Raw genomic sequence first — 17,975 nt, 5'->3', positions numbered from 1 at the left:
CCAAGTAGCACATCATCCCAAGGTTAGGATTGTTAAAATAATACTTTTTTCCAAAATGAACTAAAATCTATAATTACTAAAGTTGGTTCACAGGGATCACAAGGGGAATGTGTGATCCCTGATTTTTGTTTTTATTTGATTCTAAAATTCAGGCTTTAATCTTTTTCTTCCCATTTTAATTGTAATGATTGCTTTTTATACTTACTTGATGAAAATTTCTATTCGTAACTTCGTGTTTAGAAATCTACAGAGATTCAAGATCTTTTATGTGTTTAGTAAACCATGTCAGGCTTTCCAAACTTTGGATAATTTCTACAGGTAGACCTTGATCAAGGACCCCTATAAAGAATTAAGTCAGGCACCCCAAAAAGAATGTAGAAAATATAACCAGTTGCTGAAGCAACTGGTTATTTATGAGCTGGTTGAGATTATTAAACTTCTTAATTTCTTGTGTCACAGGCCAGAAAGGGCATATGCTGACATACAGCACAGAGATGTCACAAACATGACAGCACAGATGTGTCACAGACATACCAGCTTTCATATTTTTTCCGCTTTTAGCATGAAATGCTCAATTTTTAAAGCTATTTTCAGAAGCATAATATTTAACCAATTTTGTACACCACAAAGCAAGAAAGAGTGTGAGCAATTCCCTTAATTTTCAGGTGTTGTAGGCCATAAAGTACATAAATTACTTGATTAGAATGTTGTCAGAGATACCCTAAGGATAAAAACTTATACTAGAAAGATAGACTAAATATTAACTTTATTTATTAGCTAATACAGAAGCAGGGCTGATATGGCAAGATTTAGTTTTATTTGCCACGTTCAAAAATTATATTCTACATATCTTGCTTTTGCTTACTTGTTTCATTACATCCATTCTTTTTCATCTCCCAGATAAAGGAGAAATAGCAAACCCTATATAAATAAACACACATAGAAGGAAGAAACATAGAGTGCCTAGGGACATTAGGGAAGTCTTCAGAGAGCCTTGAATGATGACCAGACAGATAGTAGACTTTTTCTAAATGGACAATGAAGTTCTCATTATTCTTTTTACTCTCCCCTCCAGCTGTTATGTTTGTGATTTTTGTTTAAAGTGTTGATTCTTGTATTTGCAATATTTTTTCCTTCCCATGTACTGTGCATTTGGGAAAATGGTTACTGCAACAATTCTTCATTGGTTACATCGGATGCCTAAAGGGTGAAGAATTTATGGAAGATTTTCTGTTAGTCACAACACAGGCAAATTTATTCCTGTAAACTTTCTCAAACCTTATTTGACAAAATACCTCTCTCTCTCTTATTGCTATTAAATCTCCAGTTAGCATTTATTATACATGCAAAAGTGTAAGGAAGTAAGCATCTTTTGTATGTTTGGTCTAGTTAATCTTGTATTTAAGGAAAATAGATTCTTATATTCTTTCTACAACCCTAGGTACATAGAAAAAATTAATGAAATATCCATTTTCTGGAATGTTTCCAAGGCAAAATAGTAAGGTAAATCACCACCCCGCCATTGACTTTTGTGCACTTCTTCGGCCCCTAGTTTGATTTGATTTAATTCTTCTTTAGCCTTAATTGCATCTCTTTTCAATGGTTAAAGTTATATATTAAGATTTTTACAATTTCTAATGAAGTGCACATAAAGATAACTGTTATGTATTTCATATTAAGACTATAGAAAAATACATAATTTCCTACTCAACATGGAGAAAAAATATATATTAAATGCTTGTTAATGTGTATTAAATATAACCTTCCTATAAGATGTAAGTGACTCCATTTCAACAAATCATGTTCATGGAGAAAGTAATATGAAATTCAAAAGATTAAATAGGATTATTAAATTGTAACTCAGCTATGTGCTATATTTCATATACTGTTTTGTAAGTAGTTTTAATCACACAGCATATAAAATTATTTCTAACCAACTGACAAAAAATCTAAAATTTGAAGAAGGATTTTTACTTAATAAAACTGCTGTTAAAATTATTGCTTCCTAAGGAAGGCATTAGGCCTAACTGTATGATTTATATGGTAATTTTGCAGACAAGAAGCTTGTGTTTATGTGCTTGAAGATTGTATATAAAAAGTAAACTAAGAAAAGTTTTCCATTTTTAACTTTAAGGGAAGTGTTTAATAACTACTTGTGCATTAATTGCATGGAATGCAGTTTACCTTCTGAAATATATGACTTGGTGTAAGCATCCGATGAATAAGGTTTTAGTTAAAGTACAAACTTATTTTTTTTAATTTTTTAAATTTATTTCTGAGAGAGAGAGAGAGAGAGAGACAGTGTGAGCAGGGGAGAGTCAGAGAGAGAGGGAGACACAAAATCTGAAGCAGGCTCCAGGCTCTGAGCTAGCTGTCAGCACAGAGCCGGTTGCAGGGTTCGAACCCACGAACCGTCAGATCATGACCTGAGCTGAAGTCGGCCGCCTACCCGACTGAGCCACGCAGGCACCCCGGAGTACAAACTTATTTTTATAGATTAGTTGAATTTGTATTGGCTTAACTAACCCCTGGCAGTGTTGAATGTTACCTGAGCCCTGTGCTTCTGGAAAATGACAGTTAAGGAACTCCCATCCCCTGCCCCTCCCCACTTTGTGTCTAGGAAATGCTCTACTGCAAATAACTATCCCCATGTGACTTAGATAAGATTCATGGGTAGCCCTCTTGTTTATAAATGATAAGGCTAGTGGTAGGCTATCCAAATTCCTATGCTATGGCTCATAAACTATGTTACTGAGAAATACGGACAAAATACTTGGTAACCTGACTTGATCCACATTTAGTCAGTTTTCCCTAGGCCCATGTCCCTCCTTCATAAATCCCTCCTGAGAATCAGCTAGCTCACTTACAGAAGAACATTCTTGGTCAACTATCTGAGCACACCACCTGTTAATCCCACCCCCCATGGGGTTCTTTCTAGCCTTGTTTACTCATTTCTATAAACCTTTGAGAGGTTTATAGACGTTTTAAGTTAAGAGTATTTCCTCTACTGTCAAAGTCTGCCTCACCCTGTTGCAGTAGCCTTTGGATTTGCTTTGAATTGATAATCCTTTATTTATTTATTTATTTATTTATTTATTTATTTATTTATTTATGTGTATGAGAGAGAGAGAGAGGGGCAGAGGAAGAGAGAGAGGAGGCTGACATGGGCCTCCATCTCACTACCTGAGCTCAAAATAAGAGGCAAGAATCGGATACTTAACCCACTGAGCCACTGAGGTGCCCTGATAATCCCTTTTTAAATTATGATCAGTTTCTGACATAAGTTAAGAAACATTGTTACAGACAATTATTCATGCAAACCCATCTGTACAAATCAGAAATAGAATTAGGAACCGTCTCAAATTCTGAGAGTTTAACTTATATATTTTTAGGAAGAAGGAGAATCAGAGTAATTTAGTCTTCATATTAATGCTGGTCTAGTTTTCAAAACACTCAGTTATATCCAGTTTACTATTATAACAATCTGAAAAAGCTAATTAAACATCATAAAATTGAAGGAGGAAATTAAGCCAGCGCAAGTCTCACTTTTCATATTAGGGTAGAATTCTGATTTAAATGTGTACCTTGGGAAAGCTAACATGCTTTACTTGTTGAGAGGAAAGTTTTAGGGATAATGAAAGAGCCAATTGTGTATACAGTGTGGCAAGTCACAGAAGAAGACAGTAAGCCATCAGGTATACCTGGACAATTTTATATCCCATGTACCTAGTCTAAGGCATGGGCCATAGTGTATACTGACTAAGTATTTATAGAATACATTTATAATATCTTTTTTGACACAAGGAAGATTAATTTTTTATTTTACTTCACTCAAAAACATGTCAAATATCGGAATAAGATTGGCAAAGGGAAAATGTACTTGTTTATTCATTGAACAAATGAAGATGTTAGGAAAATGAGAAAGTGACATGTATTCATATTTATATGACTCATTTTCAAGTTTAAAAAGCAAAGCTAAATTTTATGCTTAGTCATCTTGAGATAAAATTTTGCATGGCATTATATATTTTCTGGTCATTTATTTTTTATTTTGAATTAAGAACTGATGTTATTATATAATTTAATGAATGTATAAACTAATGTTATAATAGTGTTTTGAGTTAATAAATGTAAGTTAGATTCCAAAAATCCAATCCAGTGTGAACAACAAGTTAAAAGTCAGACTTATATCAATTTGTTGAGATCTGCAATCTTGACCCTGAAATTTTTTTCAAAAATGTAATATGATAAAATCATTGTCAGGTGTAGTATTGGCAACTCTTGGCATTCTCTTTGTCTCAATGTGTACCCTTCATTTACATTACCAAAATACAGAAAATAAGCACTTTTTATGATACTATTTATGTAGGGAAATTTATCCTGATTTTTATGAACATACTTATGCCACAATAGAACTCTCCCTCTAACCCATTTTCTTATTCTCTCCCACACCATACTGGGCTGATGTTGCATCAAACTTCACGTCCATAGGAACCTTAGAAAGTGACCTTTGAAAATGGGTCCTTGCAGATGTGATCAAATTTGATTAGGTCATAATGAACTGTGGTGAGCCCTTATTAGTATGACTGTTGTCCTTATAAGAAGAGGGAAATTTGGACATAGAATCACAGATACATTAGGAAAATCAACGATTGCCTTTAGCCGCCATAACGTAGAAGAAGCAAGGAAAGATTCTTCTCTTGAGATTTAAGGAGGAGGAGCATAAGTCCTTTATCTGGACTTCTGTTAGAAAGTAAATGTTGTTTTAACCTACACAGTTTGTAGTTCACTCTTATAGTAGCCATAGGAAAATAATATAATAATATATACCCCACACCTAAAAGAACCATTGTGTTTAGGGTGTTTAGGGAAGGGATTTTGTAAAGAGAGAGCGGTAGGAGCTCCATTACTCACAGAGTGCCATATGTTTCTAAGGGTTGACAGTGAGTGTTTTCTGTCTCTAAAGAGTGACATCATTGATTTCTTTTATTAGAGTGGAACAAGGTTTCTTATTATTTTTAATAATGTCTGACTTAGATGAAGTAACTATGTATGCTGTAACAAATCCAAAAATAGTAAATTATTAAAAATGATGCAAGCAGCATGTCTCACTCATGCAACTGTCTAATACAGGTATTCCTGATTGGAAACCTATTCTCCAAATGTAGATTCAGGGACCCAGGCTCTTTCTCCTGTTTTGTTCCAAAATAATCAACACATGTCTTCAAAATCACAATGAAATGGAAAAGAATGACATTACTGGAAGTTTTTAATGTATCAGATCTGAAAGTGACACAGGTTTTTAGTACTATATTTCATAGCCAGAATTCAGATTGCATCGTTACAGCCAGGGTCCAGTAAAAGATCTAGATAATTGTTGTTCATATCTTATACTCAGCAAATAGAGAAAGTATGGTAATGTTTTGGTCACAAGGCCAATTCTTTTCAAAAAACAGTTACTGAGTAATTATGGTGTGCCAGGAATCTATGCTGTCTGTCTGTAACTAATGAGTTATTAGGGGATTGTCTATAATTTAGAATTCATAATAATTTAAGCCAAGCTTAAATGGCTCTTCATGTATTTAATGGTAAATATAGGGTTGATATTATATTTCCTATTTTTATTATTATTTAGGTTTTAAATTTTAATTTAGCTTTAATCCTGATATTTAATGTTATTCTTTATTCGTTTGTAAACCTTTTGCAACTCTCTCCATTTCAAACCTTCTGAAATTTTTAAAAGAAAAGTCACTTTGGTACAGATATGGGACAGAGATTAAGCAATATTTAAATATGTACTCACTTCAAACCCATAATCACACCAGTTATATTAAACTGTGATACAAATTGGAGAAGAAAGGTTAAAGGAAACGGGAAATTTTGAGTCTCCGAGAGAGCAAATTGAATAACTTCAGTGTCAGCTGCAACATTTGAAAGCATTGTTTACAAGAGTTACTCTAGATACCATTATAAGACAGTATCCTTCTGCAATATCTGGTGAGCTTAGCATAGGATTGAATAGCATCAAAAGCATTTTTAAATTTGTTCCAATGATAGGCCTACTATTTGTAGACTAAATCATCTCTTTGTTTATGAAAGTTAAATGTTCTCAGTATTTTATACTCTTACATTTTATCTAAGAGGTCTCCAGATGGGTGTCCAGATGGGTGTCTTCACTCTTCATCTGAGGGAGGACTCTCAGGTCCTGGGAACGCAACCCCTGAGGTATTTGGATATAAAGTCTGGAGAAGGAATGGACTTCAGCAGGTCAGAGACAGAGTGACACTATTATCACTTAGGCTTTTGTACTTAAGAGTTTAATAAAGAGACTACAGAGTTTATTTTCAGAGTGTTTTGATCAACAGCTTTATTTTTGGCTATCCTGGGACAAAAATGCCCAGACAAAAATGTATATTTCTCTCTCTCTCTCTTTCTGTCTCTCTCCCTGTCCTGCTTTGGAAATTGTCTTTGCAGCCTTTTACCTTAGAAAAAGCTACCTTGTAAATGGAACTAAAAAGCTGAAGTGTTCATTGTTGTATATTATCATATTTATAATAGAAAGTAGAATGTCTTTTACTCAAACTATAATTGAAGGCTAAGTTAAAGTTAAGGTTGAACAGGAAACAACTCGAGATAAATGGTAGTTAAATACAACAAATTACAACAGCAACAAACAATATGTCTAAGAAACATGGAGTGTGGTGGGTAAAAAAGTTACCACTATCACATTTCAGGATAATTATTAACCGTCTGTACCATTCCTAAACTGCTGCTGAAATTTGGCATAGTTCAAAGTGGAAGTTGCTTAGGAAGAAGTAGTTTGAGAGGCAGTGGGAATCACAATAATCCTAAGTAGGGGAGTTGCAATTCTTATTTTTATCAAACAGATGGACAAAATGCTTGTTATGCTTTGCAGTAAAGCCATGTACCTAACATGATTATGCATTATGAGATTTGATAGGGAAAATTCAAGATGTCAGAGTGGATTGTTAGCTTTTCACTTTCCTATAGATTTAGTAATATCCTGTAATAAAGATACAGACCTGGGTTAAAACTGACTCCTGGGAAAGAATAGGCATACTTTTTGCCTCTGGCCAACCTCCAAGGATGGCTGAGAATATAATAACCTGGAGCCTTGTTTGGATAAAAAACCTAAATTATTTAACAAAAGCTTGTTAGTGTTAGCAGAATTGAGGAAGTCAGAACAAAAATTGGCAGTAAGATTGAGTTATGTGAGGAACCTGATTCCCACAGGCCCTTTCCATGAATCTCCTGTTATATTACTACCAGGCAGACACAGGAGACAAGTAGTTTTATGGTGTAAGTGCAGATAGCAGGGAGAAGTAGAGATTAACTGTGCCTTTCCGTCCTGAACCATTGTCTCAAATTGTCCAAAGCAGATGCCTCAGTGGAGGTCATTAAATTAAGAGTTAGGGAGGCGAGCATATAACAGATTTGTTGCTAGGAAACAGATAACTCCAAGTTCTAGCTCTAGAATCAGGAAACATGGCTCATCACAATACCTGCTTTTAAGGGAGTTGTTTTTCCAGCGTATAGGATTAAGAGATTATGTTTGAACTTCCACTTAGCAATCAATCCCCTATTCACACTTGCTCTTCTCACACACAAATGAAGACATATACACAAAAACCTGCAGGAATGAAATGATGAAGAAAATCAGTACCCAGAATAGGCATTCTTTCCAATTCCCATTTTAGATGTGGTCATGGATAACACTAAATAAGGGACTCCTTTTAGAGGCCGGAACCAAGAGGCATGGGGGGCTACGATGTGGGCAAAGAAGGTTTTTCCAGAAAAATATCTAGGAATCATCCCACTGTCAGGGCAAAAAGCTTATACTATTCTTTGAAACAGGATATGTGGTATGAAGCAATGACTGTCTTATTTTGTTTCCAATTATTTTTTTTCTCCAGTGATTTTTTCTTTTCTGTTGTATTATCCCTTTCTTCCATTTTATCCAGAACTTTGAATGCAAATGAACTTTTCATTTACATGAAATGAAATATTTCCCTAGTTTTCAGTCAAGGTAGACTGGCTTAATTTTTAATTGATATTAAAAATTTTGTTGGGGGCGCCTGGGTGGCTCAGTCGTTTAAGTGTCCGACTTTAACTCAGGTCATGATCTCACAGTTCGTGTGTTCGAGCCCCTCATCAGGCTCTGTACTTACAGCTCAGAGCCTGGAGCCTGCCTCAGAGTCTGTGTCTCCCTCTCTCTCTGCCCCTCCCCCTCTCGCTCTCTGTCTCTCAAAAAAAAAAAAACATAAAAAAATTAAAAAAAAAACTTTCTTAGAATGGATACATGGAAATTCTATTCTCTAATCTTTTGTTTTAGAGAAATATCTTTGTCTTCTGAATTAATTAAGAGTTTAGTAACATCCTGTAGTGAAAAATTATGTCTTTTCTGAATTTTAAAGACATTTATACTTGGCCTGGAAATCCAGGGAGATGTCGGATTCAAATTTAATTGTTGTTCCAGGGTAGAAGACCTCTAACTGACTGAGCCACCCAGGTGCCCCTAAAAATCTATTATTTTTATCTTCATTGCATATATAACACTAAATGTTTTTATGTTTATTGAGTTTTCTTCAACTAATTTTGCACTTCAGAAGCAAAGTGATGTGTGATTACAGACTGTTGTAGTATCAGTGGGGAATGTTATAAATATGTGTGGAATGAGTGAATTAACAAGTTATGGCATGGAAGAGGAAGTTCTTTTTCACTCCATCTTCTCCAGTTCTTGTTCTCTTCTTAAAATAATTACTCCTTAGGGATCCCTGTCATTATTATGGTTAGTGATTAATTTCCTAAGATCTTAGCTTTACGGTCCCCATTAATTAAATGCTTGTATTTTTATTTTTTTAATGCTGAGATATTTGCCCTATAGCTCATAAGAATCTTACCTGGTTTTTCTTTATATCCCAAGCTGTGATCGCAGTATTATCCTTATTATCATTTAAAATTTCTCTGTCTCTCCTCTAAGCATGGTATTCCTGACCCCCTGTTCCATAGTTGCTATAAGGAATTCATTGAATATTTTCATGGTAGCTCTATCATCATATGGATTTCAGTCTGAGAACATTCTCTTGATCATCTGTTGTGACTCTTATAGCAGCACACCTCCTCATTTGTAGAATGTGAGGCTGCCATTTTCACATTTCTGAATTCTTACTGCATCTTGCAATTATGTGCATTTGTTGATTCCATATATCTTTTGATTTATTATATATCTCATTTAAGTCTCTCTGCAATGAAGAATCTTAAATTCAGAGATTTAAGCAAACTTCTAAATATCTCTCATTAACAAATGACTGAGATAACTTACCCAGGCAAGTTGTTTTTGTATGGAAATCTATTTTTAAATAAAAATTTGTCCATGTCACTCACTTCCCTGTTTAAAGTCTTCAATTGCTCCCTGTCACCTAAAAGATTAAGTCTAAATCCTTAAGCATGATACATAAGCCCTTCCATAAATTGGTCTCTTTTTATAGATACTGCCTCATTTCTTGCTCTTTTACATCACAAACTTTGTACAAAGTGCTTCACACAATATATCATTTCATAGTTCTATTCTTTTATTCATACAGTTTCTTTTGACAGAAGTACCGGCTCCACATTTTTCTTTAACATTTATAGTTCTTTTTCTTCAAGTCTTGGCTCATTTCTGCTCTTAATGCTTTCTAAGAATATCTGGGTGGTTTAAATGTTCCTCTTCTGCTCTTTTAAGCACTTTGAATATTTGCCTTTTTACATATATTATATTACACAGAAATCAACAATGTTTTGTCTTTGTCTCCTCCACCAGGATGTAAAGTACTTGAGGGAAGTACCTCTGTTTTTACTAATTTATTTATTTTTAAATCAAGAAATAATTGACATAGGATACTATAGTAGTTTTATACAATGTAGTGTTTTGACATTTGTATCCACTGCAAAATGATCATAAGTCTAGTTATAATCTGTAACCTTACAAAAATAGCATGTTACTGACTACATTACCCATGCCATATATCACATCCTCATGACTTATTTTATAAGTAGAAGTTTGTACTTCTAAATCTCCTTCAGCTATTTTGCCCCCCTTCCAACCTCCCTCCACTATGGCAATCAGTAGTCTGTTCTCTGTATCTATGAGTCTGGCTTGTTTATGTTTTGTTTGTTTGATTGTTTTTTTAGATTCCATATATAACTGAAATCCTGTAGTATTTATTTTTCTCTGTCTGATTTATTTCATTTAGCATATCCTCAGGGTCCATCCTTCTTGCAAAAAAATCCTTTTTTTATGTCTGAGCAGTATTCCTTTGTGCATATACCACATCTTTTTTTATGCATGTTTCTGTTGATGGGCAATTAGGTCGTTTACATATCTTGGCTATTGTAAATAATGCAACAATGAACATAGGTGTTCCTATATATTTTCAAATTACTTTTTTAAAAAAATTTGGATAGATACTCAGTGGTGGCATATTTGGATCGTATGGTAGCTCTATTTTTTTTAATTTTTTTATTTGAGGAACCATCATACTGTTTGTCATAGTGGCTGCCCCATTTTATATTCCAACTAACACTGCGTTACTATTACTTCTCCACATCCTTGCCAACACTTGTCTTTTTGATAATAGCCATTCTGACAATTGTAAGGTGATATCTCATTGTGGTTTTGATTTGCATTTCTTTAATGATTTAGTGATGTTGAGCATATTTTCATGTGCCTGTTGGCCATCAATGTGTCTTCTTTGGAAAAGTGTCTATTCAGATCCTTTGCCCATTTTTTTCCTTTGCCCATTTTTTAATTGGATTGTTTTTTGTTTGTTTTTGTTTTTGTTTGTTTTTTTTGGTTTTGTAATTGAGTTGTGTGAATTCTTTATATATTTTGGATATTAACCCTGTTTTGGATATACAGATATCTTCTCTCCCATTCAGTAGGTTGCTTTTCTGTTTTGTTGAGAGTTTCCTTCACTGTGCAGAAGAGTTTTGGTTTGATGTACGCCCAGTTATTGATTTTTGCTTTTGTTGTCTTTGCCTTTGGAGTAAGATCCAGAATAACATCACTAAGACTGATGTCAAGGAACTGATTAGGCATGTTTTCTTCTAGGATCTTTTTTAAGTGGGCTCTAGGCCAAATATGGGGCTCATACTCACTAGCCTGAGATCAAGAGTCACATACTTTACTGACTGAGTCAGCCAGGTGTCCCTCTTCTAGGATTTATATGATTTTAGCTTTTACATTCAAAACTTTAGTCCATTTTGAGTTGATTTTTGTATATGGTGTTACATAGTTGTCTAGTTTCATTCTTTTCCATAGAGCTTTCCCAGTTTTCTAGCAACGTTTTATGAAGATTGTCTTTTCACCATTATATATTCTTGCTTCCTATGTTGTATTTACTTGACCATATATGTGTAGGTTTATTTATGGGCTCTGTATTCTTTTCCTTTGATCAGTGTGTCTGTTTTGTGTCTGTTTTTATGCTGACATCATATTGTTTTGATTATTATAGCTTTGTAGTAATGTTTGAAATTAGGGAGTATGATGCGTCTGGCTTTGTTCTTCTTTCTCAAGATTGTTTTGGCTATTTGGTGTCTTTTGTTTCTCCCTGCAAATTTTAGAATTATTTGCTATAGTCCATGAAAAATGTCATTGGAATTTTGATAGGAATTGTATTGAATCTGTAGATTGCTTTGGGCAGTATGGACATTTTAATAATATTAATCTTTACAATCCATGAGCATGGGATGGATATCTTTCCATTTATTTGTGTCTTTTCCAATTTCTTCCATCAGTGTCTTATAGTTTTCAACATACAGATCTTTTACCTCCTTTGTTAAATTTATTTTAAGGTATTTTATTCTTTTTGATATGATTGAAAATCAGGTTTTTAAAATTTCTCTTTCTGATAGTTCCTTATTAGTTTATAGAAAAATAAACACAGATTTTTGGATATTCATTTTGTATCCTGTGGCTTTACTGAATTCATTTGTCTCTTCTAACAGTGTTATAGTGGAATCTTCAGGGCTTTTTACAGATAGTATCATGCTATATACAAATACTGACAGTTTTACCTCTTTCTTTTTAATTTTTATGTTTTTTATTTCCTTTTCCTACCTAATTGTTCTTGTTAGGATTTTCAGTACTGTATTTAATAAAAGTAGGGATAGTGGCATCTTTGTTTTGTTCTTGATCTTAGAAGAAAAGCTTTCAGCTTTATTTATTTATTTCAGCTTTTAATTTCATTGAATATGAAATTAGCTGTAGGTTTTTCATATAAGGCTTTTATTATGTTGAGGTACATTCTATAATGACTTTATTGAGAGTTTTTATTATAAATTGATATTGAACTTTGGCAGTTTTTTTTTTATTCTGCGTCTATTGAGATGATCATATGATTTTTAATTTCATTTTGTTAGTATGGTGTATCATGTTGATTGATTTGCAGATGTTGAACCATCCTTGCATCCCTGGAATAAATCCCATTTGATCATGGTGTGCAGTCCTTTTAATGTGCTGTTTAATTCAGTTTGCTAATATTTTGAGTATTTTTGCACCTATATTCATCAGAGAAATTGGCCTGTAATTTTCTTTTTTTGTGGTGTCCTTGTCTGGTTTTGATATCAGGGTAATATGGTCTTTTAAAATCAGTTTGGAAGCTTTTCCTCAATTTTCTGGGAGAGTTAGAGAAGGATACATATTATTTGAATGTTTGGTAGAACAATTTTTGTCTGCAAAGAAAAAGAAGAGTGTGTATTTTATATTACACTCTGGTTTTTCTACCATTCTGCCAAATAGAATATAAGAAATGTTTAAAATGAATTATTTTTGCAATCTATGGTGTAAAAAAATAAAAATAAGTAAATCAATGGCTTTTTTCTTAAAGGTGAGGAAAAGTATGCTAAAATTCTTCATGTGAGTAACATTAAAGCAAATGGTGTAAATCCATAATTCTCTGTTTGTTTTAAGACTCTTTGGAAGTAGAGAGCTACATGGTATGAATGAAATAAGCTTGCATTTTCTTTCCTTTTATAAGATTACAAATTGCTCACATCTCAATTACTAAATCATATTGATTCAAGATATAATACTTTTAATATTGAGGTGATCTATTTGATAATGTTTTTCAAAATTATAAAATTTTCAAACAAATAACATATTTGCAATGAAAAACCATGTGGTGTCCTTGTTCCTTGCAGCCTCATCTTTATTTTGGGATTCAATTTAATTTGGAAGTAAAGTTTTTAAATAATTATTTCATAGATGGTCTTGAATTTTTTGATTAGATATCAATAATTAATTAAAATCTTGAAGAATATTTTGAAGGTAATAATATGATTATTTTATATCACCATATTGAAGATATTATTTATATTTGGTGTCTGTTTTTACAAAAATACCCACTTTGAATCAACTTGTTAATCCATTTTGTGAAATGAATCTTTTATTTCCAGTAAGTTCTAAGATTTTCTCTTTGTTTTTGATATTCTGTACTTTTAACACCATATATTTAGAAATTTATTTCTCTTTATCCAGATAGGACTTTGTATGATACTTGTCTCTACAATTTGATTAGTAATAATGACTTGATGGCTGAAAATGATATGTTGGATTGGCTTACTCATCCTAGAATCCCCCATCCTCATCTCACATATAGAAGATAAAAGTCTTTGAAGCTTCTATATGAAATTGAGGTGTCCATATTTGATATAGTTATGAGAGATTTGTAAGTTAGAGGTAAATTGAAGATCATCTACCTGTTCATTTTATTTTTCTGCTAATAAAGAACATAAAGAAAATATTAGTTAAAGTTACTACTGTATTGCTTGGGGTGTCTGACAGGCTGAGTCAGTAGAGCATGTGACTTTAAAAAAATTTTTTTTTGATGTTTATTTATTATTGAGACAGAGAGAAACAGAGCATGAATGGGGGAGGGTCAGAGAGAGAGGGAGACACAGAATCTGAAGCAGGCTCCAGGCTCTGAGCTAGCTGTCAGCACAAAGCCCAGCGCGGGGCTCAAACCCACGAACTGTGAGATCATGACCTGAGCCAAAGTCAGACGCTTAACCGACTGAGCCACTCAGGTGCCCTTGAGCATGTGACTCTTGATCTAGGGTTGTAAGTTTAAGCTCCAGGCTGGACATAGAGATTGCTTTACAAGTCTTTCTATGCCATTATTCAAGTGCTCTTTTCTAGTGTTCTGAATGTGAAGAGGCAGTTGTGTTTGGACAGTTCTGGTAACTGCAGCTCCTTGATTTTGACTTCCTTATCTCTTGATTTCCACTGTATAGTGTTCTCTTCCCATAACACAGTGCTGCATATGCAATGTCACCAAGTCTACTTAATGTCATCCGATGTGAATTGAGCGTTGGGCAACTTATACAAATGCTGATACTCTCTGCTCTTGCTGTTGCTGTAATAAATTCTTTGTCTTTGACCTAGGAGTCATGTGTCTTCTGCCGCTATTAAAAAAATTGGATGACTAATTTGTTAAGTCGCAAGTACAGTAAAATCTCAAACCTTTTACCTTTCACATTTGGATGTGTCTTCATCTCAATATTGCCAGTATTGATATCAAAAACAGTAATATTGTTACTTGCTTTAAATCTTGATCATTTTAAAAATATATTTTATTTTCTGACTTTCATTCTGTTTTAATATCTTTTACCAATTCTAGAAATTTCTTGTCAAAATTTTATTTTCAATGTTGCATTTGCTTCATCATCCTTACTACTAATCTTTAAGTCTTTTTGTACATACATTGACACTTTTATATTCTAGGTTACTTAAGTTCTTTTAATTATTATTCATCTTTCCAGTTCCTCATATTGCATTTTATAAAATCCTTAGTTTTGTCCTTTAGTTTATTAATTTTATTTCTTTGCATATCTTTTTAAATTAACTGGCCCAAGGAGTTTTACATTTGAATGTCTACATTTTTCTGTAATAGAAATTAAATTTTGGTTCTATTTCACCTCTATTTGTATTTGTTCATATTGTCTCATTCTGTTTATAGCTCTAATCGTTTAATCTATTAATCATTTTATATATACCCATTTTTAAACATTTCCTATTATGTTATAATATTTTTCAGCTTCAGGCATTGGAGGTTTGAACATTTTTGTTATACCTGATTATTCTAAATTATGGTTGATTGCTTCCTTATGTTTTTGTAATTTTGAATTACTTGTATTTTAGAAGGTCTGTGTTACCCTTTGCAACCTAAAGGTAGCTTCCATCTTAAATACTTACATCTTTTGTCCCTGCATAGGCATTCCACTAAAAACACTAATTTTAAATATGCAACATCTGTATCATAGCAGCCATGTCATATACTTTCCTTACCAGCCACAGCAGCATTTGATGATTCTGGTGTCTCAAAACTACTTTCAAATTAATTGATTTACTAGAATGATTCTTAGGATTCAGTTGCATATTATAGTAGTAGCTAAAATTTGTTATATCAAAAGGTACAGAACAAGATCAATATGAAAAAAAAATGCGTTGGGTGGAGGTCACAGGGGTCAGGTAGAGGCTTCCAAGTCATTACCAAGTCTCACGGGACACATTTTTCTCTCTTGTGGTGAACTGTGTTGACCCATGCCACATGTCTCAGTTCAAGGAAGCCTATTTGAAACTCAGGGTGCAAATATTTTTATGGATTACTGGTAACAGAGACATGTTCTACTATACAACCAGAAATGATAAAAGAAGCTCAAGATCCTAACAAGGAAAGCAAGTGCATCATTAATCTTAATGTTTGCATAAAAATCATTCTCACATGTCCTGAAAATCTGGTATGGCATGCCTCATTCTTCTGGGTATATGAAACATAAGTAACATAAAAAGATTTCTCAAAATCATATTTTGAGTGTTTGGCCAAGAGTCAATCTTGGTTTCAAGTGACTAGAGACGTGCAAGGACTGTGAAACCAAATCTGCCACGTTAATCTTTTCTCATGCTAGCTGTGGCTCAGTATGAATACCGAGTATTTCTACTCAGTATAAATACTGTGTAAGTATAAATACACAAAATGCTGCTCAATATTGTTCAACATTTATAAGTATTTTTAGATATCTTTTTTTTTAAATTTTCTCTTCTCTACCTTTCCCTGTATATATTTCTTTGTATGAAGGGCTCTAATTTTTTTTAAAGATTTATTTATTTTTGAGAGAAATCTAGCACAAGCGGGGAAGGGGCAGAGAGAGAAGGGGATGGAAGATCTGCAACGGATTCTGTGGTGACAGCAGAGAGACCATTGTGGAGCTTGAACTCCCAAGCCGTGAGATCATAATCTAATCTGAAGTCAGACACTCAACTGACTGAGCCATCCAGGTGCCCCTGAAGGACTCTAATTTTTGATTATACAGTTGTTTGTACATATCTGTGTGACTCAGTATTTTTCACAGTGGGACTAAAGAGCTTATTTTGCTGAAATTTGCTTACAAAGTATGTACACTGCAAACATTTTAATAATAATCTTTTTATACATTTATTTGTCTGTCTGTCTATATAATCTTCACTTATTAAAGAACTGTAATAAAAATGTCCCGGAAGTCAAAAAATTAAATAAGATACTAAAAAAATATGTATATTCTTCTACAATTTTATCCTTGCATCGCAAATGATTTTAGTTAGAAAATTATATCAAAGATATGAAGTCAAAACTTCTGCTTTAAATCGATTTTATCTGAGTGGTGTCTGGGTGGCTCAGTAGATTGAGTGTCCATCTTTGGCTCAGCTCATAATCTTGAGATTTGAAAGTTCGAGCCCTGTGTCAGGTTCTGTGCTGACAGCTCAGAGCCTGGAGCCTGCTTCAGATTCTGTGTCTCCCTCTCTCTCTGCCCCTCCCCCATTCATGCTCTGTCTCTGTCTCTCTTTCCCAAAAATAAATAAACATTAAAATATTAAATTGATTTCATTTGAATTTTCAATGAAGATATTACTCTCTTTGGAAAACTTTTATGTTATAAGTCAATACCACTTTTTTTTTAATTTAGAGAGAGGAAGCATGTATAGGAGTGGGGGAGAGGACAGAAAGAGAGAGAAGGAGAGAGAGAGAGAATTTCAAACAGGCTCCATGCTTGACACAGGGCTCCATGTGGTGTCACGGCCCTGAGATCATAACCTGAGCCAAAATCAAGAGTCAGACACTTAATGGACAGAGCCACCCAGGCACCCTAGCTCAATACCACTTTAATATTGCCTCTATCTTTCATATCCTTCCCATTTACCTATTTTGTTTATATACATTAATTTTGACCATCCTGAATTTTCACTGATAATTATTTAGTTGTGTTTTGCATATGTTCCATTCCTCAGTTATAACTGGAGTTCCTCTAGTATATGTGTGGCTTTCTCCTTATTGTTTGGATCCCTGTTTGCCCTGGTTTATTGCTTTGTATCAAGTGTGACCTTATTTACTGTGCTGTCCTAAACACTGGGAATACAGAATTGAACAAAACAAATAAAATTTGAGATGTCCATGGAGATTACCCTTGGAGAAAATTATCATGCAACACGTGTCATCTTTTTAGGTAGAAAGAAATTGCCACCTCTTCCAAGAACTTACAGAGTATTCTCTTCTTTTGATATTCCTTATCTATTACAATGCCAACAATTTCTCATGGAAATTACTTCTTGTCCAAAATTTGGATTTTGTTTCAGATTAGGGTGATTTTTCAAGCCAAAACATTAATTAAAAAATGGTACAATCATGCTTTCAATTAGTTCTGATGGTCTGTTTAGCTCTGAGATGGGGACCATGAGATCGTTTTCTGCTTGGAATGCTTTCCTTGTTCTAACACAATGCATTTTTATTCAGTTTTTAAGACACAAATCCAATATCATTTTTTAAAGTTTATTTCTTTATCTTGGGAGAGACAAAGACAGTGAGAATAGCAGAGGGGCAAAGAGAGAGGGGAAGAGAGAGAATCCCAAGCAGGTTCCGTGCTGCCAGCACAGAGCCTGA

The 17,975-nt window shown here is 33.7% G+C and overlaps 2 long non-coding RNA genes across 2 annotated transcripts in view; one reads left to right on the top strand and one right to left on the bottom strand.

The window, feature by feature from the left end:
- Positions 1-856: 856 nt before the first annotated feature.
- On the bottom strand, positions 857-7,579 carry LOC120239851. Its single transcript, XR_005530526.1, has 3 exons — positions 7,524-7,579; positions 6,130-6,242; positions 857-1,200 (listed from the first exon to the last, which is right to left on the bottom strand). It is a non-coding gene; the product is annotated as an uncharacterized LOC120239851 (long non-coding RNA).
- Positions 7,580-7,825: 246 nt separating this feature from the next.
- The window catches only part of LOC120239852, a 52,771-nt gene continuing 42,621 nt past the window's right edge, over positions 7,826-17,975 (top strand). The window contains exon 1 of the long non-coding RNA XR_005530527.1: positions 7,826-7,883. This is a non-coding gene — a long non-coding RNA (uncharacterized LOC120239852). The remainder of the gene's footprint in view (positions 7,884-17,975) is intronic.

This window comes from Hyaena hyaena, unplaced genomic scaffold, assembly GCF_003009895.1.
Source record: "Hyaena hyaena isolate Hyena2069 unplaced genomic scaffold, ASM300989v1 scaffold_239, whole genome shotgun sequence".
Classification (NCBI taxonomy): Eukaryota; Metazoa; Chordata; class Mammalia; order Carnivora; family Hyaenidae; genus Hyaena; species Hyaena hyaena.
Note: the sequence above shows the minus strand (reverse complement) of the source record. Positions and strands in the feature narration are given on the sequence as shown.